The sequence below is a fragment of the Lissotriton vulgaris genome, chromosome 4_1 (assembly GCF_964263255.1).
Source record: "Lissotriton vulgaris chromosome 4_1, aLisVul1.2, whole genome shotgun sequence".
Taxonomy (NCBI): domain Eukaryota; kingdom Metazoa; phylum Chordata; class Amphibia; order Caudata; family Salamandridae; genus Lissotriton; species Lissotriton vulgaris.
The window spans coordinates 1441510576-1441534330 of record NC_141691.1 but is presented as its reverse complement, the minus strand read 5'-3'; positions in this window follow the sequence as shown (position 1 = coordinate 1441534330).

Here is a 23755-nt window from a genome sequence, read left to right as displayed (position 1 = left end):
CGGTGCCTGATCAATGACAAAATAAGTTAGACAATTCACATCTTTATTGTGACTTATTTTAAAATGTCTGGCTACCGGGTAAGCCGGGTCACTGTTGATGATTGCACGAATGTGCTGCAGGATACGCATATATACTGGATTTTTTGTACTGCCTACATAGCGTAGGCCGCATGTGCAGGTGAGAACGTATATAGCGTACTCAGTGCGGCAGTCATATTTACCCCTGATTGGTAGTTCTTTGGTTTTAAATGGGGTGCTATATGTGGCAGTGTTGGCTCCAAAGTTACATGCCCTACAAGTTGCACATTTGCGAAAACCATTACTTGTGGGCATCCATGTTTGAATACTAGTGGACCCAGTGGGAATCTCTTTCGATAAGAGATTAGCAACGTTTTTCGATTTTCTGAAAGGCCTAACGTCTATCGCTCATGTGGTTCTTATATCACTTTCTTAGTATATGGTTTGTGAGGCCCCTATGGCAAAATGTATATTGTGCTAATTTACTGTGTGCTATTTGAGTTCTTGTATTGTCTCTAGCCTCATAAAGAGACTTGAGGGGTGTGTTTAGAATAAATACATATATATATATATGGTGTGGGTCTGCTTTCATTTGGTCATTCAAAAGATTATAGACTGGTAAAACAAGCAGCTTTACATTCCTTCAAGACTTAGCCTGAAGGTTGCTATCCACAGTTACCACTAGGATAGCTTTCTATAAAGGTTGTCTTAAACATTCCATCAAAAGGGGTCATTTGGACTGGTGCAAGGTGCCCACTTGAATAGTGGACATCATATGCCAGGCCAACTTCTCACACTTGTTATGTCACTTCTTATATAACAGTCAGAGACGACAGATATGAAGGAGATGTGGGAGGTGATTTCAGCAGAAAAGTGTCCTACAAAGAAATTATACAGTTTTATTTTGAAAATGCTTTCTTGCAGAGAAATAGGCTATCATGAATGTACAAACATGTTAAGGTCAGCGAGTTTGTATTCTAAATCAAGAGGAAATGTGTGGATGAGTTTAGAGCTTGAAGTATTTTCCTGAAATACAATATCTTGCAGAATTTAGCCTGAGGCTAACATGCTGGATAAAACTATTAAAGAAGAAGTCCTCATCTTGAAAGGATGTGTGTACATGAAGTACTTCAACATTATACATATGGAAGTAATGTCACTGAAAACATAGAAAAAGGAACATTTACTGTCCTTGGATGTGAAATATGTTTGACCAGACATAACAAAGGAAATGTAAATCAACCATAGAAAGCTAAGTTGCCAAAATCCAGACAAATTAGAGTTTTTCAATTTAGCACTGTTTCAGTTGTTGAAACAATGGCAAACTGACTCTGCGTTACTTGGATACTTTGAGTGTTATGCAGACTCATTCAATGCGTTAAAAGACACTATTGAGAGTTCTGTGTTTCCAGTCTATCTTCAAATGTTGAGAGAAGAGATTGAACAGGAAGAAACAATTGCTGCTGAGATAGCAAGGGAAAGTTCTTAGGGCAGCCAAAGTTCAGCACTTGGAAGTCAAGATTCTCTTTGAGAGCCAATAAATCAAAATGAAACGGCTATAGCTATGAATTAGGTGGAAAGTGCAATGCAGCAAGCAAGGCAGGCAACTGTGGATTTGGAAAAAATAATACAACAACTAAATACATATCAGAGACAATTTTTTGACGAAGTAAAAGATAAAGAAGAGTATGGATTCCTGCATGAGAAATAAGAGTGTGAATGTTCTACCTATAATAAACAGTACTACTATACATAAGTGGTCAAGGTGGAACTGGGAAAAAACTTCTTTATTAAAGCTGTCACATCTTTTCTACAGCAGACTACAGATTCGAATTTGTCATGTTTAGTTACTGTACCAACAGGATTAGCTGCACATAATATTAAAGGAGTTACCCTTCATTGATCATTAATGCTACCTTTTGAACGTGACACAAAATTGGAGTACAGCAAATTGTCTGGTGATGCTTGACATGAGGTAGCAAGAGTATTAACAAAATTTAAGCTTTTAATTATTGACAAAGTGAGCATGGTGTCAAACCTAATGCTTGCTTTTATACATTTAAGAATACTGTAGATATTAAAAACTGAGTATGACATATTATTTGATGGAAAACACTTAATAATGTTTGGAGACCTGCTACAACTAACGCCAGCTAAAGGGCAGCCTGTTTTAAAGACACTACAACATAAGGAACAGGGAATGCACTAGGAAGTATTGGAAATATAAACATTTGGGAAAACTTTCAATACAAAGAGTTAGTAAAAAATATGCACCAAACATCAGATGTGGAATATGGAGACGTGCTCAACGACGTACGAGTGGGAGTTCTCACAAAACAAAGAAAAACTGCATTGGAATTCTGACTTAGGAACAATCTACTTCCATCCAATGTTACACTTGCTTAGCTAATGCATAATTTTGTTGAAGAAGACAAGTCTATAGTTATTTTAATGCTAACCCTTCAAGAATATTGTAAATTCATTAAAAAATTACTACTACTGGAAAAATAAAACATTATGGAAAATACAGCAACTGATAAAATAGAACATCAAGGAGTTACAATACTACTTACAGATAAACTGCACTAAAATTAGGACACTTTAGAGAAGTCTGTTTCCAAAACTGCCAGATTGGAGAAACAGTAATGTGTCTGCATCAGAATTTAAATGTTGAAGAAGATAATGGTGCAATGGGTAAAGTTATACATTTCGTTAATTATCTAAATAGAGAAGACATGGAGCACATGGTCATAAAATCTGATGAGGTTGAGGGTATCAAGCAAATTGTTCTATGTGGTATACAATTCTTGTTAGTCAAAGACTTATACGTACAGCAAAAACAGTTTCTGGTGTCACTAGCATATGCTGTAACAATCCACAGGTCACAAGGGTTAAGGGTAAATGCTACTTTGGCAAATATTGGCGGTACTGTATTCAAAGAAGGAATGTCATATGTAGCACGAGCGCAAATTAGAACATTGATTGATTTTGATGAGAAAAAAGTCCGTGCTGATGCAAGCTGAGTAAGGAAATATAATTGTTTAAGAAGTGAATTTGGTCCTCATTTAGGCCAGTACCCAATTTATGAGAAACAAGTAATCTGCCCAAAGAAGAAGATAAAAAATAATGATCATGAACAAAAGGAAGTAGAAATGGAAAATCTCAACCATCAAAGAAGAGGAAAGTACTAAATAATGTAGAAATTATAGGTTACCAGTTCAACAGCACTTCAGGGGTCACCTGCTATGTAAATGTTGTTGTCAATGTGCTATTCCAATTGCCAGATGTTGTTACCAAAATTGAACATAAAAGAGATAAGATAATTTGTTACGCACTCTACAGTTTGATGCAACCGTCACTCAGTACAGAACAACAATACAATCTGCTTCAGGAATATGACATCTCATAGATCTGTTTACTGGATTATTAGTACTTTCCTTTAATGTTCAAAAAGATACACAGGTATTTGTTATGGTGATGCTAGGAGTATTAGAGGAAGAAGAAGGAAATATTAATCAGCTATTTGGGATACGTTACAAATGGCAGCATAACTGTGAAGATTGTGAATTTACCTCCAGCACTGAAATCAATTTGGAACAATTTCTTTACTTGAAATTACCAGATTAGAAAACTGTACCTGTTTAGCGACTGACCAAAAACGCCAAACTAAGGGTGTCATTAGGATGGCGGGCGGACTTTGCCCTCCCGCCATCCTGACGGGGATTGGGACCGCCCGCCATAAGGGCGGGGGGTCCTGGGGGTGGCATTAAGATGTGCCCGCCACTGTGGTGGGCACATCCTGCACTTCTAGCATTGCGGCGGGCGGTGCTCTCAGCACCGCCCGCCACAATGCTAGAAATGCTTTTCAGCATTTGCATAAACAAAGCGGCAGGCACCGCGCAGTGCCTGCCGCTTTGTTTATGCAAATGAAGGGGGGTACCACAGGTACCCCCATGTGCAATTCCCACCCCTCCTTCACTCTGGGGGCCCGCAGGGGGCCCCCAGAGTGAAGACCGCATGCCTTTCCGTGGCGGCATAGCCGCCAGGGAAAGGCATCTGCCAATGCCCATTGTAATATGTCTAATAGACACCGCCACCCTATTAAACATTTTTCGCCCCGGCCGCAAGTGGCGGCTGGTGGTTTTCTCCGCTGCGGTCTCCCTGCCATTGTAAAATGGTGGGGGAAATTCAGGGAAGGATGTTGGGCGAATTGCCCCTGCCAGGCTGGCGGTGGCTACCGGCAGCCTGGTGGGTGCAATCCGCCCGACATCCTAATGGGACCCTAAATATGAGGGGCCTCATTTATGAGGCTGTGCGTCACTTTTACGCCACCGGTGCGTCACTTTTTGTGACGCATCAGTGGCGTAAAAAATGTGCCTTATTGCGCCATATTTACAAAGTGACGCATCTAGGTAGATGCGTCACTTTGTAGACCCCTGTGCCACTTTATACCTGCACCAGGAATAATGTATGCAAGGGGGGCATATTGACGCATACTTCATATTTGAAGAAAGGGTAATGGAAGTGATGCAGTGAAATCTATGAGATTTCCCTGCGCCACTTCTAGGACTCAAATGCATCAAAATCTTACGCCTGCCTCACAGCAGGCGTAAGATTGACGCAGGTCCTTTCACACACTTTTGTGACACACTCCAGCAATGCATCACTTTTGCGCCTACAGATACATCAGAAATACTGACGTATCTGTAACTCCTTGTGACATGATGCGTCATACTGTAAATATGACGCATCATTGGTGTTGCAAGGATGGCGCAATGAAAAGTGACGCATCACTTTTTTCACGCAGCGATGCGTCACTTTTCATAAATGTGGCCTGAAGTGTCTAAACTGTAGATCAGACCATCTATTTACATTGTTTCTACAAAGAGCAGGAACATCCATTTTAAAAATTTAACAATGATGCAGACAAAATGGTTCACAATTGGACACTGAAATAACAAACTTTGTAGCTGGTCAAATATCAATTTCAGGAAATACTTTTACTACTTTTGCAATCATCTTTTATGAAGGAGTAAATACAATGTCTGGATATTATACTGCATAATTAAGATGTCAATCTGGATGGAAAGAAAGGAATTACAGTAATTTAAAATTAAAACCAACACTACCTAAGAAATTAGCGGGCTCATATCTGTTATTTGTTCATCCAAAGTTCCTGAGGATTGTTTCTAGATAGAGACTGGTGTACAGTATTTCTTTTTACAGTATTTATGGTTTATAAATCATCATTCTGCCTATTGGGGATAATGTCTTTAGAATATTGTTGGAAATGAAACAGTCCTTTTACATTAAAAAATGTCTAAAATAACGTCAACAGACTATTCTCCAGCAGTTAGTGTGCAATTGTAACCCAAACAGCATGTACCCTCACGGCGTAATTGAGGACACTTATCAGGCTAGCATCCATGCAGATTACATGGCAGTCTAGGTAATAGGTGCTATTGCTGTATATGTGCTTGGCTCATCTTTCTCTCTTACCTTTCATATCATTTTCATTTGTCTTGTGTGTTATGTTTTTAAGTGGTATAGTATTGAGGTAGTACCACAAGTGTAGTTCTTATCAATATCAAATGAAAGAGTGTTCATACATAAAGTACATTTGGCTAATTTTGCAGCAGTCTTCCTCTCACCTGAAGAGATAATAAAAAACGCGTAACTTAGACTGGTGAGAGGAAGACTGCTGCAAAATTAGCCAAATGTACATTATGTATGAAAACTCTTTCATTTGTGCACTCATTCTGACATCCATGCAGTACTCCGCACTCATTCAAACATCCATGCACCACTAATACAATCATTCAAGGATTCATTCACCACCTTAATGGAGTATTAAGAACATCCACGTAGCACTCATAAACTCATTCTAACATGCATTCACTAGTCATACTCTTATTCGAACATCCATGCACCAGTCATTCAGTCATCCAATTTCTCAGACATGACTCATGTGCTCATCTAATCACTAAGGCAGTACTCATGTAGTCTTACAGTCCCCCAGGTACTACTCATACACTCATGCAATTACCAAGGCGCTACTCATGTTCTCATACAATCACCTAGCCACTACACATGCACTCATTGAATCACCCAGGCAGTATCAATACTCTCATGCAATCACCCAGGCACTACTCATATACTCATACACTCACCCAGGCACAACTCATGCACTCGTACAAATACCCAGGTACTATTCATGCACTCAACCTGAACTTCCACCTCGAAAAGCTCAGCAACCTTAACTCCACTGCCCTCTTGGACAACTTTGCCAACATCAGACTGAAACAGCTTGTCACCACCCAAACCCACAAGGCAGGACACACCCTAGACTTCATCTTTAAGGGAGGGAACAACATCTGCTTCAGCCACACCACGCAGCCCCTCTGGGCAGACCACCACTGCGTACACTTCTCTTTCAACACTGCCATCACTCACAAACCCACTCCACGTCCACTGCAAAGGAACTGGAGCAATGTCACTAAGGAACACATCAAATCCACCCTCATCTCCGATCCCCCCTCCTCGACCGATGCCAACTCTGCAGCCAAGAAACTATACCGGTGGATCACTAACTGCGCAGACAAGCTCGCACCAGTCCACAACTCCGACATACAACAATCCCTGAAGGTCACCTAGTTCACCACTGTCCTCCAATAATACAGATGTACCAGCAGACAGCTCGGAAAATGATGGGGGAACAGGAAAACAACTGAAGATCAGATCACCTACAAGAACGCCATGACAGACCACCACCAACTGGTAAGATCCAACAAAAGGACCTTCATCCGGAACAAAATCCTCACCAACTCTAGCAACTCGAAGAAACTCTTCAGCATCATCCAAAAATTCACCAAACCCCACAACAAAGTCATGGATGTCAAACCCTCCCAGGACCTCCCCGGCAGGCTTGGCTCCTACTTCCACCTGAAAATCATGGCCCTCTATGACAACTTCAACAAACAGACACCTGAAATCACCTCTTCCTCCAGCAATGACAACCAACCCACCATTGCTGCCTGGACAGCGTACACCACCAAAGATACCACCAAGACCATGAAGAGCACTCACTCAGGAGCCACCACAGGCCCCTGCTCAACGCATATCATCCACATAGCCGCTGCCGCCATAGTGCCCGATCTATAATGCACCATCAATGCCACCTTCCAATCCTGCATTTTCCCTGATGACTGGAAATGTGCAAAAGTCAAGCCCCTCCTCAAAAAACCCTATGCAGATCAGTCATTCTTGAAAAACGACCAACCCATCTCTCTCCTTCCCTTCACAGCCAAAGTCACTGAGAGGATCATCAATGCGCAACTGACAAAATTCATTGCACAGAATGCTATCCTCGACTCTTCCCAATCCGGATTCCACAGGAACCAGAGCACTGAGACCACCCTCCTCACTGCCACAGATGAGATCTGCATGCTCCTCAACCAAGGCCACACCGCAGAACTCATCTTAATAGACCTCTACGCAGCCTTCAACACTGTGTCCCTCCGCACTCTCACAGCCAGACTCAACAACGCTGGCATACAGGGAACTGCCCTGGACTGGCTCTGCTTCTTCCTCACCAGCAGAACTCAAAGGTTAAGAATGTGGCCCTTCCTCTCTAAACCCTCAGAGATCAACTGAGGAGTACCCCAGGTATCATTGCTTAGTAAAATGCACAAAATGATGGACGGAATGTTTCACAGTGGCAAAACATTCACCCCCAGGCACAGATCTGGGTATAATTCATCATTATTTTGCTCACCATGCCACCCAAGTTCAGACTTGGCCATATGTAAATCAGTCTTGACCCTGTGCCTCATGGGAAAAGTCCAGCCCGAACTGCGGAGTCATGTCTTCCCTGGACCGGAATCAAGCATCCTAGGATAATTTTCTGGCTATCAGCCATCATCAGCCGGATAGCTTGACTCCAGTGGCGTAGTGCGCACCGGACCCACGTCTAGGCATACCCTTCCCACATTGGGCGAACAGCAAAACACACAAGATGATGGACGGAATGTTGCACATTGGCAAAACATTCACCCCAGTCAGAGATCTGGGTTTAATACATCAATATTTTGCTCATCACACCACCCCAGTTCGGACAAGGCCATATGCAAATCAGTCTTGACCTGTGCCTCATGGGAATAATCCAGCCCGAACTGCCAAGCCATGTCTTCCCTGGACCGGAATCAAGCATCCTAGGATCGGTTTCTGGCTATCAGCCATCATCAGCCAGGATAGCTTGACTCCAGTGGTGTAGTATACATCACAATCTCCAATTAGGAGTCTAGAGAGACAATCTGCTCTAGAATTTTTTCCTCCTGGGTTGTATTCTACAGAGAAACAAAATTCTAGTAGTCTTGCTGAGAGTCTAGCTATACGGGCAGTAGTATGTTTTAACTTTTTTCCTGATAACATTTCTACTAGGGTACAATGATCTCTCCTCAATGTAAATGCTCTTCCCCACAAATAAGCTCTGAACTTTTCTACCCTCCATACGCATGCTAATAATTATTTTTCTATAACAGAATGTTTGCGTTCGGGAGAATGTAGAGTCCTAGATGCAAAGCCAACAGTTGTTTCATGTTTAACATTAAGTTGAGTTAAAACTGCACCTAAGCCATATTCAGAAGCATCTACGGTTACAAAAGTTTTCCTTCCTTCTACAAAAGATTCTAGTGCAGGTGCGGATGTAATATCTTTTTTAATTTTATCAAAGGTGTGTTGACATAGCTCAGACCATACAAATTTTTCTCCTTTTTTAAGTAAAACTTTAAAACACTCAATGATACTAGCAAAATCACGCATAAATTTGACATAAAATTCGCACAAGCCTAAGAAAGATAATAATTGATCTCTATTCTGAGGAGCAGGGGCATCTACAATACTTTTCACTAAGCTGGGTTTGGGTTTTATTCCTTCCTCAGAGAATACATGCCCAAGATACTCAATTTCTTTTGTTTTGAAAATAAACTTAATTTTTCTTAAAGTTACACCTCTTTTCTCTAATATGTCTAACACATTGTTTAATGCAAGATCATGTTCATTTTCGCTGTCAGCAAATATGAAGATGTTGTCTTGAAAAATTGCTACATGTTTATTACCAGTGAACATATCTGACATAAGAATTTGAAACACTGCCATGGCAGATGCGATGCCAAAGGGCATATAACAAAATTAAAAAACTCCATCTGGAGTTACAAATGTGGTCAAGTGTCTAGAACTTTCCTCTAACTCGACTGATAGGCCTCTCTCAAATCTAACTTGATAAACCATTTAGCTTGTCCAACTTTAGTTATTAAGTCTTCGATTCTGGGTAAGGGATAACTATTTATCCAAATGGCCTCATTCACACTTCTCATATCCACACACATGCGTAATTCCCCATTCTTTCTTTTGCTAGAACAATTGGAGATAACCACAAAGTTCCATCCGTTTTCTCGATAATGCCTTGTGAGCACATATCATTCAGCATGGCAGAAAGATCACTCCTCACACTCAAGGGTCTGTTACATAGCTTATGTTTTACAAACTGCGACTGAGAACAGTAGAGACTTAAAGAATAGAAAGATTCTTGCATCTGTGTGTGACTTGTGGTGAGTATATATTGTGTCTAAAAATGTCCTCCGCTCCCTAGAAATGCTTCCCTTTTGTGAGTTTTCGTTGTCCCCTTTGTGCGTGTCTTCCGCTCGTTAAGAATTTTTTTATTGAGCTGACTTGTTTGTTTTCTCTTTTGCGCATTTAATTAATGAAATGCAGGACGTGTTTATGGCTTAATTAATAATAATCTAATCTTCAATGCTTACGCACGCAGGACCCGCATGAGTTGTTGATCGTGTGCGACAGCTCGCCGAGTTCGAATTAAACAAACGTGTGTCTGCGCTGGAAATTTGAATGAAATAGTAAAATATAAGCCTTTAAACAATTGATCCTCGATTGCGCAAGAGGATAAAATAGAAACATCTCACCAATTCTCTGGCCCCTGTAATGAGTTCATAATTCCCGCTGAAAATCGATTAGTTGAAGATGTGAGATCCTTTCGTCTTTTAATCTTGAGTAAAGACTGCGTGCTTTGAGGCTCGTTCCAATCGTCGCCAAATTGAAGAAATGACCTCTGGAGTCTTCTTAGTGCCAAAGGATATTTATTGAAACAGGAGACAAGGGGACTAGTTGCATCTTACAGGGACCCAGAGAGCAACTGCCTGTCATGGAATCTGACTGAACAGATTTCATGAAATAGCAGAGTTCTTAGGCACGCATCACCACAACACACAAGATGATGGACGGAATGTTGCACATTGGCAAAACATTCACCTCAGTCACAGATCTGGGTTTAATCCATCATTATGGTGCTCATCACGCCACCCCAGTTCAGACAAGGCCATATGCAAATCAGTCTCGACCCTGTGCCTCATGGGAATAATCCAGCCCGAACTGCCAAGCCATGTCTTCCCTGTACAGGAATAAAGCATCCCAGGACTGGTTTCTGGCTTACAGCCATCATCAGCCAGGATAGCTAGACTCCAGTGGTGTAGTGAGCACGGGATCCACTTCAGGGCATACCCTTCCCACAGAGGGCGATCAGAAAAACACACAAGATTTTGGGTGGAATGTTGCATATTGGAAAAAGTGGGGTGGCGTGGCGAGCAAAATACTATTCACTCAATGTGGGAAGGGTATGCCCAGATGTGGGTCCCGTGCTCACTACACAACTGGAGTCAAGCTATCCTGGCTGATGATGGCTGATAGCCAGGAACCAGTCCTAGGATGCTTGATTCCATTCCAGGGAAGACATGGCTTGGCAGATCGGGCTGCACTGTTCCCATGAGGCACAGGGTCAAGTCTGATTTGCATATGGCCATGTCTGAACTGGGGTGGTGTTGTCAGAAAAATAACAATGGATTAAACCCAGATCTGTGACTGAGGGCAAATGTTTTGCCGATGTGCAACATTCCGTCCATCACCTTGTGTGTTTTGCAGTTCGCCCTATGTGGGAAGGGCATGCCCAGACGTGGGTCCCGTGCTCACTACGCCACTGGAGTCAAGCTATCCTGGCTGATGATGGCTGATAGCCAGAAACGGGCCCTAGGATGCTTGACTCCGTTCTAGGGAAGACACGGCTTGGGAGTTCGGGCTGGACTGTTCCCATGAGGCACAGGGTCAATACTGATTTGAATATGGCCTTGTTTGAACTGGGGTGGCGTGGTGTGCAAAATAACGATGGGTTAAACTCAGATCTGTGACTGGGGGTTAATGTTTTGCCAATGTACAACATTCCGTCCATCATCTTGTGTGTTTTACTGTTTGCCCTATGTGGGAGGGGTATGCCCAGACATGGGTCCCGTGCTCACTACGCCACTGGAGTCAAGCTATCCTGGCTGATGATAGCTGATAGCCAGAAACCAGTCCTGGGATGCTTTATTCCTGTCCAGGTAAGACATGGCTTGGCAGTTTGGGCTGGATTATTGCTGTAAGGCACAGGTCAAGACAGATTTGCATATTGCCTTGTCTGAACTGGGGTGGCGTGATGAGCAAAATAATGATGGATTAAACCCAAATCTGTGACTGGGGTGAATGTTTTGCCAATGTACAACATTCCGTCCATCATCTTGTGTGTTTTACTGTTTGCCCTATGTGGGAGGGGTATGCCCAGACATGGGTCCCGTGCTCACTACGCCACTGGAGTCAAGCTATCCTGGCTGATGATAGCTGATAGCCAGAAACCAGTCCTGGGATGCTTTATTCCTGTCCAGGTAAGACATGGCTTGGCAGTTTGGGCTGGATTATTGCTGTAAGGCACAGGTCAAGACAGATTTGCATATTGCCTTGTCTGAACTGGGGTGGCGTGATGAGCAAAATAATGATGGATTAAACCCAAATCTGTGACTGGGGTGAATGTTTTGCCAATGTACAACATTCCGTCCATCATCTTGTGTGTTTTACTGTTTGCCCTATGTGGGAGGGGTATGCCCAGACATGGGTCCCGTGCTCACTACGCCACTGGAGTCAAGCTATCCTGCCTGATGATGGCTGATAGCCAGAAACCGGTCCTAGGATGCTTGATTCCAGTCCAGGGAAGACATGCCTTGGCAGTTTGGGCTGGATTATTTCCATGAGGCACAGTGTCAAGACTGATTTACAGGGGGAGGAGCCAAGATGGCGATGTAGACGGACGTGTAGTCTCTTGGCTCCTCGAGCCTTTGTTCCCCGCGACGATATCCTGATCTTTATCCTGCCGAGGCGCGATAGCGGGAGGACGGCGAAAGTGCGCTGCATTGGTTGGCGTTTCCCCGATGTCCCTGCCTGCCTGAGATATCACCGAACTGGCTGCGACGACCATTTCTACCCCCGGAACTGGGACCCAGGCTGTGATACATAGATGGCGGCTGCTGGAGCTACGAGGGGTGACTGAGACGGGGCAGTCTTGGTGCCCTGACCTGCGCTACTATCTCTCAAGGTCCTCACTAGCCCTTTACTTGGAATCTGCGTGCCTGCCGACTGGGAGTTCTCTCCGATGCCGATTTAACAGCATCTACAGGTGAGGTGCACTGCGCCTCCCCCATGATGGCGGGCATCTGGCTACCGTAGCTCCCACACAAGCCTGCTCCCGCTCCGTCTTGATCGGAGTGAGACTTTTTCCTACGGATCGTCCACTGATTGCAGGTCTGGACTGCGCCAGTAGCCTGGGTCCCTGTCGTCTTGTGCTGCTTATGCCCACGCACCCCTGTGATTCCCCCGGCGGTACTGCAAAGATGGCTGGCTCGGCTGGGGTGACTGTGGATGATGCCTCGTGGAGGAGATGGAATCCCCGGCTGCTTTAACTTATGGCTCTGTTCTCGCTGCTCTTGCCGAATTGCGGGCAGGAATGCGTGAAGGCTCTAGATTGCTGTGCGACAAACTTGAAGCTGTCGCGCTCAGGGTGGACTGTACAGCGCCCGCTTGGCTTGCTTTTCTCACTGCACCGATTTGCCTCTCCTGACTCTTGACCGGGCTACATTGTTGCCATACGAGTGCTCTGTAATTCGCCTCTCCGGCAGTGTTGGCGGACGCGGCTTGTTGTCTGCCCATTCCACTGGCGCTACACTGTTTCCACCCCTGCTGGAGCTCCTGTTCTCTGCTGTGGTCTCGCTGCCTTCGAAAATGGCGCCGCAGGCGCAGCATCTAGTTTGCTTGATTGCCCATGCTCAGCTAACCCTGCTTCTATCTCATGGTATTTTGCAATATTGGGAGCACTCGGTAACGCCACTCCGTTGGGCTCATGGAACTGGTCGAGATTGGACACGTCCATTTTGTTTCGGGACATCGTTTCCCTGCCGAGAGCGGCCATCTTGTTCCTTTGTTCTGCTAGTGGGGGTTGCCCTATGGGAGTTCTGTTCGGGGGGACGTGTGCGGACTGGCCAGGGCTAGAGGGTTTCCCTTGGTAGATTGTGCATTCTTGGCCGGGTGGGACTCGGACTGAAGCGCTTCTTTAAAATGTACTGATGCGGAACGTGGTGACTCTCCCCACTTCATGTTGTACTCGCAGCTCACTGTTTTTGCTAACACACATGGGGTGGAGTGACGAATTGTGTCTGATTGGCGGGTGGTGACTCGGGATGGGACACTTTTTCAATGCGTGCTGATATGTGATGTCTCTTCCTATTTCACTCCGTACTTGATGCTATCTAACCTTGCTATTGCATATGGGGTAGGAGGTATTTTATGGCTGGGGAGTCCGGGAGACCTGGTATTCGGTGGGCTCCTCCCCACTTTTTCTCTTTTATGGGAGTTGTAGATTAGAATACTCTTTTCTTCCTCCCTATATTTCAGATATTATAATTCTTCCCTTTCTTTTTCTCTTCTTTCTTCCCTGTTCTATATTTCGGGTTTATTGGGCGACAGACACACTGCTGGGGGGGGGGGGGTAGGCCGTAGCCTCTGCATGCGTGTAGGGTGGGGGGTTGGGGGATGGGATTTTAGTTTCCTGGTTTCAGTTTCTATGGTGCCTTGTTTTTTTTTTTTTTTTTTTTCGTTTCTTCCTCTTTATTCTATCTTGGGTCCGTGTTTGGGACAGATGAGGGGTGGGTGGCGGTGGACACTGTTTATGATGTTAGGTATGATACTCCTGCTGCACAAACTTCGAGCCGCCATGCCGCCTGGGGGGGCTTGACTTTTGGGTACTTCGATTACATGGTAAAATTGTCGCTACTGTCACGTCACGCCTGCACGCACTCCGCTTTCTTAGTCTATTGTTTATGTAAAAAACCAAAAATGTCGAACTTTAATAGCTGCAACAAAAATACAAAACAAACCTTCACTACTCCTGGGACACAGTATCACGATGATCTACAGTGTAACTCTTAAATGCTTGCTTATCGTAACAATGTGTTACTGTGTCGCCGTATTGCATGCTTTGGTGCTTCAAACGTATCCGTGGCCGGCCTGTCAGTTGTGGGCCCGTATTTGTTCTTTTATTGATGCACAATAAAGGTTTCCAAAAATAAATAAAAAAAAAAGACTGATTTACATATGGCCATGTCTGAACTGGGGTTGCGTTGTCAGCAAAATAACAATGGATTAAACCCAGATCTCTGACTGGGAGTGAATGTTTTGCCAATGTGCAACATTCCGTCCATCCCCTTGTGTGTTTTGCTGTTCGCCCTGTGTGGGAAGGGTATGCCCAGACGTGGGTCCCGAGTTCACTGAGCCACTGGAGTCAAGCTACCTTGGTTAATGATGGCTGATAGTCAGAAACCGGTTCTAGGATGCTTGATTGTGGTCCAGGGAAGACATGGCTTGGCAGTTCGGGCTGGACTTTTCCCATGAGGCACAGAGTCAAGACTGATTTACATATGGCCATGTCTGAACTGGGGTGGCGTGGTGAGCAAAATAACGATGGATTAAACCCAGATCTCTGACTGGGAGTGAATGGTTTGCCAATGTGCAACATTCCGTCCATCACCTTGTGTGTTTTGCTGTTCGCCCTATGTGGGAAGGGTATGCCCAGACGTTGGTCCCGTGCTCACTACACCACTGGAGTCAAGCTAACTTGGCTGATGACTACTGATAGCCAAAAACCGGTTCTAGGATGCTTGATTCCGGTCCAGGGAAGACATGGCTTTGCAGTTCGGGCTGACTGTTCCCATGAGGCACAGGGTCAAGACTGATTTGCCTATGGCCATGTCTGAACTGGGGAGGCGTGGTGAGCAAATTAACGATGGATTAAACCCAGATCTGTGACTGGGGGTGAATGTTTTGCCAATGTGTAACATTCAGTCCATCACCTTGCGTGTTTTGCTGTTCGCCCTATGTGGGAAGGGTATGCTCAGACGTGGGTCCCAATCTCACTACGCCACTGGAGTCAAGCTATCCTGGCTAATGACAGCTGATAGCCTGGAACCAGTCCTAGGATGCTTGATGCTGGTCCAGGGTAGACATAGATTGGCAGTTCGGACTGGGCTGCTCCCATGAGGCACAGGGTCAAGACTGATTTGAATATGGCCATGTCTGAACTGGGGTGGCGTGGTGAGCAAAATAACAATGGATTAAACCCAGATATGTGACTGGGGGTGAATGGTTTGCCAATGTGCAACATTCTGTCCATAATCTTGTGTGTTTTGCTGTTCGCCCTATCTGGAAAGGGTATGCCCAGACATGGGTCCGGTGCTGTCTACTCCACTGGAGTTAAGCTATCCTGGCTGATGACGGCTGATAGCCAGAAACCGGTCCTAGGATTCTTGGTTCCGGTCCAGGGAAGACACGGCTTGGCAGCTCGGGCTGGACTGCTCCCATGAGGCACAGGGTCAAAATTGATTTGCACATGGCCATGTCTGAACTGGGGAGGTGTGGTGATCAAAATAATGATGGAATAAACCCAGATCTGTGACTGGGGCTGAATGTTTTGCCAATGTGCAACATTCCATCCATCACCTTGTGTGTTTTGTTCATCGCTTACTCCCACGCTTCTCAACATCTACATGGCCCCCTTCGTCATCATCATCAGACAGCATGAACTCAGCATAGTATCCTATGCCGGTGACACCCAGGTCTCCCTCATGAGGGATCCCGAAGCCACCAGACTCAGCTTCTAGGAAGGAATGAAAGACGTTGCAGCTTGGGTGAGCAGCAGCTGCCTGAAGCTCAACTCGGAGAAGATATACGTCCTCACCTTCGGACCATCCCCTTCTGCGTGGGTCAATACCTGGTGGCCCACTGCCCTTGGCAATCCCACCACCCCCATGGACCATGCCCAAAAACTTAGCATTATACTCAACTCCTCCCTCACCATGGCCCACCAGATCAATGCCGTTGTCTCCACCTACTTCAACACCTTCTGCATCCTTCGCAAGGCCTACAAGTGGATCCCCCCGAAGCCAGAAAGACAGTCACCCAAGCACACTTATACCTAGTGGACTGTACTATGGAAACACCCTCTATGCTGTAGTCAACAAATCCCTGTTACGCAAACACCAGACCATCCAGAACACTACGGCCAGACTCTTCCTCTGAATCCCATGACACGAGCACATCACCCAACACCTGCGGACCTCCACTGGCTCCACATCGAGAAGAGGGTAACCTTCAATCTTCTCACCCATGCCTACAAACATCTCCACAGCACCGGACCCAAATATCTCAACAAAAGAGTCTTCTTTCATGTACCAAAAGGAAACCTCTGCTCCACCAACCTCACCCTAGCAGAAACTCCACGCATCAACAGAATCAGAGAGGATGGAAGAGCCTTCACCTACGTCACGGCTTAGGCCTTGGCCGGGTTCCTAGTCAACATCAGACACTCCCCTACTCTGCACACCTTCAAGAAGGGCCTCAAGACCTGGCTCTTCAGCTGACCCAGAGCTGCACCCCACTCAGCACCCTGTGACACTCAAGGGTGAGTAGCATGCTTCACAATTCCCTGGTGTATTGATTGATATATCCAATCACCCAGGTACTACACATGCACTCATACAATCACCCAAGCACTACTACTGCTCTCAATGAATCACCTAGACACTATTCATCCACTCATCCAATCACATAGACAATATTAATCCCCTCTTCCAATCACTCAGGCACTACTCATGCACTCATCCAGCCACTCAGGTACTACTCATGCAATCACCCAGGAGCTACTCATGCTCTAATCAAATCATGCAGGAAGTACTTATGCACTTGTCCCATCACCCATGCACTACTCATGCACTCACCAGTCACCCAGGCACAACTCATGCACTCATCTAATCACCTAGGCACTACTTATACACTCGTACACCATCTAATCACCCAGGCACTAGTCATGCAATCATTCAATCAACCAAGCACTACTCATGCTCCCATCCAATCACCCAGGCACTACTTATGCACTCATCCACTTACCTAGGCATCACATATGCACTCATCCAATCACCTAGGCACTACTCATTCACTCATTCAGCACTACTCATGTGCTCATCTAGCTACTACTCATACGCTCATCCAGTCATCCGGGCACTGCTCATGCACTCACTCAGATATTATTCATCCAGTCACCCAGGCACTACTCATACACTCATCCAAACACCCAGGCAGTACTCATGCACTCATCCAGTCAACCAGGCAGTACTTGTGCAGTCATCCAATCACACATCCACCACTCATACATCCATTCAAACACCCAGGCATTACTCATGCTGTCATCCAGTTACACAGGCAATATGTATGCACTCATTCAACCATCCAGGCACCACTCATACACCCATCCAATCACTCAGGCACAACCCCTGCACTCATCCAAACACCCAGGAACTACTCATGCACTCATCCAATCATCCAGGTACTACTCATACACTCATCCAGTCATCCAGGCACTACCTATGCACTCATCCAGGCACACAGACACTACTCATGCACTCATCCAATCACCTAGGCACTAGGCATGCACGCATCCAGTCAACCAGGCACTACTCATGCACTCATCCAATCACCCAGACACTACTCATCCAATCACCCAGAGTTTACTGATGCACTAATCCAATCTCGAGACACTGCTTATACACTTATTGAATCATTTATCTACCACTCTTTCAATTATCCTTCAAACAGTCATGCACTCATTCAATCATACATGCAGCACTGAAACAGTCATTGAATCATGCATGCACCAATGATGCACTTAGTGCAAACATGCACATTTTTCTTTTTTTGACCATGAAAGGCGTTTCTGTAAAGAACTTTATTTTTTTAACTCTGTTTCTTAGTTTTTTAAATATTTTTAAATATTTTCTACATTTATCGTATTTCGTTTTTAAAATTGCAAGCATGGCAAAACAAATTGTAAATTAAAAAAAGAAGAGCAGTTCAAAAGCTGGACAAAATAATAACAAACAATTAACATTTGTGCTTGTCAGCAATGGCCAAAATAATGTCAACAGACTGCTCTCCAGCATTTAGCGTGGCATTTCAATCCAAACAGTGTGTAGACACATGGCATAATTGAGGAGAGATATCAGGCTGGTGTCTAACCACTTCAGATGGTACTATCATTTTTGCTGCAGGTGGTGCTTCTGCATATGTGCTTGGCTGGTCTTTTTCTTTTTCCCTTTGTGCCATTTTCAATTGCCTTTTGTGGTATATGTTTAAGTGGTATACCATTGAGATAGTACCACAAGAGCAGTTCTTGGCAATAGTAAGAGAAAGTCTTTTCATGCACAAAGAACATTTTTTCTTTTTCTTTGGAGTAGTCTTGCTCTCACCCAAAGGAATTAAAATAAAATCCAAGCCACACTCTGCTTCTTGGGTGGAGGCTCTTTATCATCAGGGTCTTCCTCTCTTACTGGCACCTCCTGCTTTTGAGATTGGCTGGGCAGATGTTCTTCCTCCTCAGTTTACCCTGATGCCATTTTATTTTTCCAAAAAACTGACCAAAATGCTCCCTGTTTTCAATATGTCTACCAGAGCTCCAAAAGTGTTCCCATCCCACAGAGGAACTTTCAGGAAGGAAGAAAGAGGTTGAAACTTCCTTCAAATATTACTGAAAACTGACTGCTTAAATCAGATACCTTCATTTCCAAATCACATGATGTTTGTGGACTGACGTGTTCACGATCACCGAGATTATCACAGTGACCAGCGCCATCACGAAAGAGGGCAACACCAAGTAAAAGTAATTTTGTTAAAATATCTTTAAATATATGCAAGTTTAAAGACAATACTACTAAACAACCGGGGCTGCATTATAAATGCAGATTATTTTCCTTCATTGCACTGGTGCGCCCAGTGTAATGAAGGAAAATGTGTGTATTATGATCAATGTACTGCCCTCAGGGCAGCTGCAAACTTGCGCTGCCCTGGTGGCAGCACATTCATGATAAAACAGAGCGGCTGCTTTGAAGCTGCGCCGTGTTTTCACAGTACAGGCAGCAACCCACCGGCAATTTTAAAGGAGATTAGGGATCCCCTTGACTGCACCCACCTGCAAGGGGATGTCTAGGGGGTCCATAGTACCCCCTATCACCCTCCAAGGGGCTGCTCTCGGGGGACACACTGACAATGCATCACCTTTTAGGTGGTGCACTGTCAGTGTGCCTTCTGAGAGTTTCTTTGACTCAGTCCCTGCGTCTGTAATACACCCAGGCATGAAGGCAAAAGGAAATCCCTAATTTGCATGGGGCACCCCCCATGCAAATGAGGGATAGCCCCCTGAAGGTAGCGCTGACACTTTATGTGCACCAGCGCTATCGGTATTACAGCAGGAGCAGCACAAACGTCAGTGGCACTTTCTGTAATACCAAAGTACCCCAGGGTGCGCAAAACGGGCGCAAATGCAAGTTGCGCTCACAGGTCACTTTGCGTAATACGACCCCTGGTGTTAAAGACCGCTTCAAATATGTGTATATATATGTTTCAGACTTTTCAAAAAACAGGTGCTCAAATGGTTACCGATGTCATTGTGGTGGCCGGCACCATCGCGAAAGTGGGAAATACCAACTAAAAATAAATGTGTTATAATATCTTTAATTATGTACAAGTTTAAAGAGCATGCTACTAAAAAATTGGTGTAAACGACTGCTTCAAATATGTGTGTATATGTATATGTTTCAGTCTTTTAAAAAACACAATTGCTGTTCACAGTCACCGATGTCACTGCGGTGTCCATCACTATCATGAATGCGGGAAATACCAACTAAAAGAAATTGTGCTAAAATATTTTTAATTCTGTACAAGTTTAAAGATCATACTACTAAACAACTGATGTCAAACATTGCAACAAATATGTGTTCATATGTGTTTCAGGGTTTTCGAAAAACTCGCACTCTTCGCCGTCACCGACTTTATTGAGGTGAACAGCACTACTGTGAAAGCAGCACACACCAATTTAAAGTAATTTTGTTAAAATATCATTACATGTATGCAAGTTTCAAGACCATACCACTAAACCACTGGTGTCAAAGGGTACTTCAGATTTGTGTATATATTTATTTTAGAATTTATTTAAAACATGAGCTCTCTGCGGTGTCACCCACGATGACCACAAAAATGTCGCTAAAATAAAAAAATATTAAACCCCCAGGTAATAATCCTTTTAAAGACATAATTATGGGCATCTTACTAAAAATGCTTCTCCAGCATATTTTCTGGCGATTTTGCAGAAGGGTTCTTCATGTCTAGGAATACAGTTACATGTGCACCAAATAAAGAGGCACTTACTTCTGCAAAGTAAAAATCAACTTTGTTTTCTCTACAGTACCACCTTCTATAATTATCTGTTGAAGATGGTTGATCAACAATTACAATGGGAAACTAACAGACACACAAGTGCACTGGAGACGGGTTACAAGGACGTTACAGTTAGCAAATGGTGGTGAATTTTATAAACTGTTTGATTAATTAAAATCATTACAGTAAAAACAAAAGCTATGTTAAAAAACAGTTAGAAGACTGTGCAGTTCTTCTGTGTTGCTTGTTTTCAATATTTGAATAAAACAAATAAAAACTAGGGCTTTAAAATGCTAATGCTTCTAGAATTCTTGTTAGGGAGGGGGAACCTTTCGATTCCTAACAGGGGCCATTAAGCATCCTTCAGCTTACTGTATGATATGGGATATAAATTGCAGGGGTGAGATTGCATTCTGGCACCTCATTACAGCGATCCTGATCACATGCGTAAATTTCCCCAATCTAGCTAGATCCATTGTCTTTGATTTGGTGAAGCATAATGCTGGGGCCTCTCTACAGGACTTTGCCCCATTGGTAATATTTATTTATTTATTAATATTTAATTATTAATGCAATTTATAGAGCGCGAACAATTGCCCAAGGGCATCTCGGCGCTATGGATGATGCAGAATGAAAGGAGAGGGAGAGGTTTTATTGGCAGAATAGCCACGTCTTTATTTTGCGTCTGAAGATAGTCCGAGTGGGAGCAGCCCTTACGTCTGCGTCAAGGGAGTTCCATAGTTTGGCCGTTGACACCGTAAAGCTGCGGTCGCCCCATGTGACCGTCCTAGTGCGTGGGACCGTCATAATGGAGGAATTCATCGATCGAAGTGGTCGTTTTGGGACATGGAAGGCAAAGGATTTTGTAAGGAATCGAGGACCTTGGTTGTGTGTGGCTTTATATGCGATACAAAGAGCTTTGAACTTGATTCTGTTTTTCACAGCTAGCCAGTGATATTTTTTAATGATGTGAGTGATCGGTTGGAATTTTAGGGTACCTGAGAGTAGTCTAGCCGCAGCGTTTTTGATAGACTGCAGCCTTTTAATGATTTTGTGTTGGGCATTAACCAGGAGTCCGTTACAATAGTCCACTGAGGACATGACAAATGAGGTAATCAGTGTTTTGCCAGACTCGGGGGGAAGGAATGGAAGAATCTTTTTTATGGTTTTGAGTTTAAAGAAAGAAGATGATACGATGGAATTAACATGTGCCGCATAGTTGAGTTTGTCGTCTATGATAATTCCCAAATTTTTGACCTTGGTTACTGGGTTTGGTGGAGGACCTAAGCTAGAAGACCACCAGGCATTGGGCCAGGTAGGGGTGAGCTTGCCAAATGTCATGACCTCGGTTTTATTCTAGGAGGCAGTTGACTGACATCCAGTTGCTGATAGCTAGCATGCCCTGAAGGAAATTGGCCACTACTTTGTCACCGTTGTCTTTGATGGTAAGAACCAGTTGGGTGTCGTCAGCATATGATGTTAGGCCCATCCCCCAGTCCTTAATGACCCTGGCTAAGTCAGTAACATAGATATTAAATAATGTTGGACTGAGGGATGAACTCTGAGGGACACCACATGATAGGGTCATTTTTGCTGAATGGAAAGTGCCCAACTGGACAGTCTGAGTACGGTGAGCAAGAAAAGAAGTCAGGAGGTCTTTAGCTTTGGATTGGATACCTATGGCATTGACACGATCGATCACGATGTTGTGATTGACCGTGTCAAATGCTGCTGTAAGGTCCAGTAGAATGAGCACCGCTGCTCCACCTTGATCGAGAGCTATTCTTATCTCATCGGTGGCTTTCATGAGTGCGGTCTCAGTACTGTGGTATTTCCGAAAACCGAATTGACTGTCATCTAAAAGTGAGTGTTCTTCAATGTATTGGGAGATTTGAGAATTCATGAGTTTCTCTGCAATTTTGTCTGGGAATGGCAAGCCGGCAAGTGGTCGATAATGGTCGATAATTGCTGGAATCGTCTGTGTCGAGATGGGGTTTCTTCAGCAGGGGTTTAATAATTGTGTCCTTCCAGATCATTGGATAGATTCCGGTGTAAAACATGGTATTGATGATTTTTGTAAGTTGGGTGTGAGAAGTTGGCCTGGTATATAATGCTCACTAATTCTTAGTGATCACTTTGTACCATGCCAAGCAACCCTTATGATGATGGTTGTAATTCAACCTTGTAGACCAGTTATCCTAGTGGTAACGTGGACAAAGCAGTCTTAGGCTAAACTCTGAAAGGCATGTGAAGCCAGCTGTATTACCATACACAACCCCCTTGAATACCAAATGAAAGGGACACCACACAGATATATATTGAAAATATATATTGATTTATTAACTATAAAATCCCCTGGACTCTTTATGAGCACAGAAGCACAAGCGTTAAATCACAAGACAGTTTAAAATACACAAAAGTTGCACAATATGGATGAGCCCTAGGGGCCACCTAAACCATATACTAAGAAAGTGGTATAAGAGATACCAATAGGAAAGGGAACAGGCCTAGGGCCTTGGGAATCGCTGGAGCTATTCGAGACTAGCAGTGACTAAGTCGGGAAAGGCCCGCGGGACTCGGGTGCAGTGTTCAAAGTGCACACACTTTCCAATGCAAAGTCTATGGTGCGTAAAAAGTACAAAGTTAGAAAGTTAGGAACCTTCCGAGTGACCTACGGAGTTGAAACTTAAGACACAGGCCCTTGAGATGTGTACCAGTGCAGGAGCACCGGCGGAGCTGAGTTACCTCACCCACAGGAAGCGGGTGCACAGGGTCGAAGTAGTGTCGGGTTTCGTCACGCTGGTCGATGGTGCTTGGAGCTGAAGATGCTGCAGGCGGCTCGATGTGAAGAGTTCCGGTGGATCCAAGGGTGGATCTGAAGTTGTGAAGACCTGAAAGCAGAGGGGACAATGTTCAAAGTCACTAGCCAGTGACTACCGTGGAACCAGATTGGAACCAGGCGATGTCGGGTACAAACAGGCGTTGTTGGGTAGCTTCTCTCTGCAGCCACGTGGACACCCGGGGTCGAGGACGTCCAGGAGTCGGTCACGAG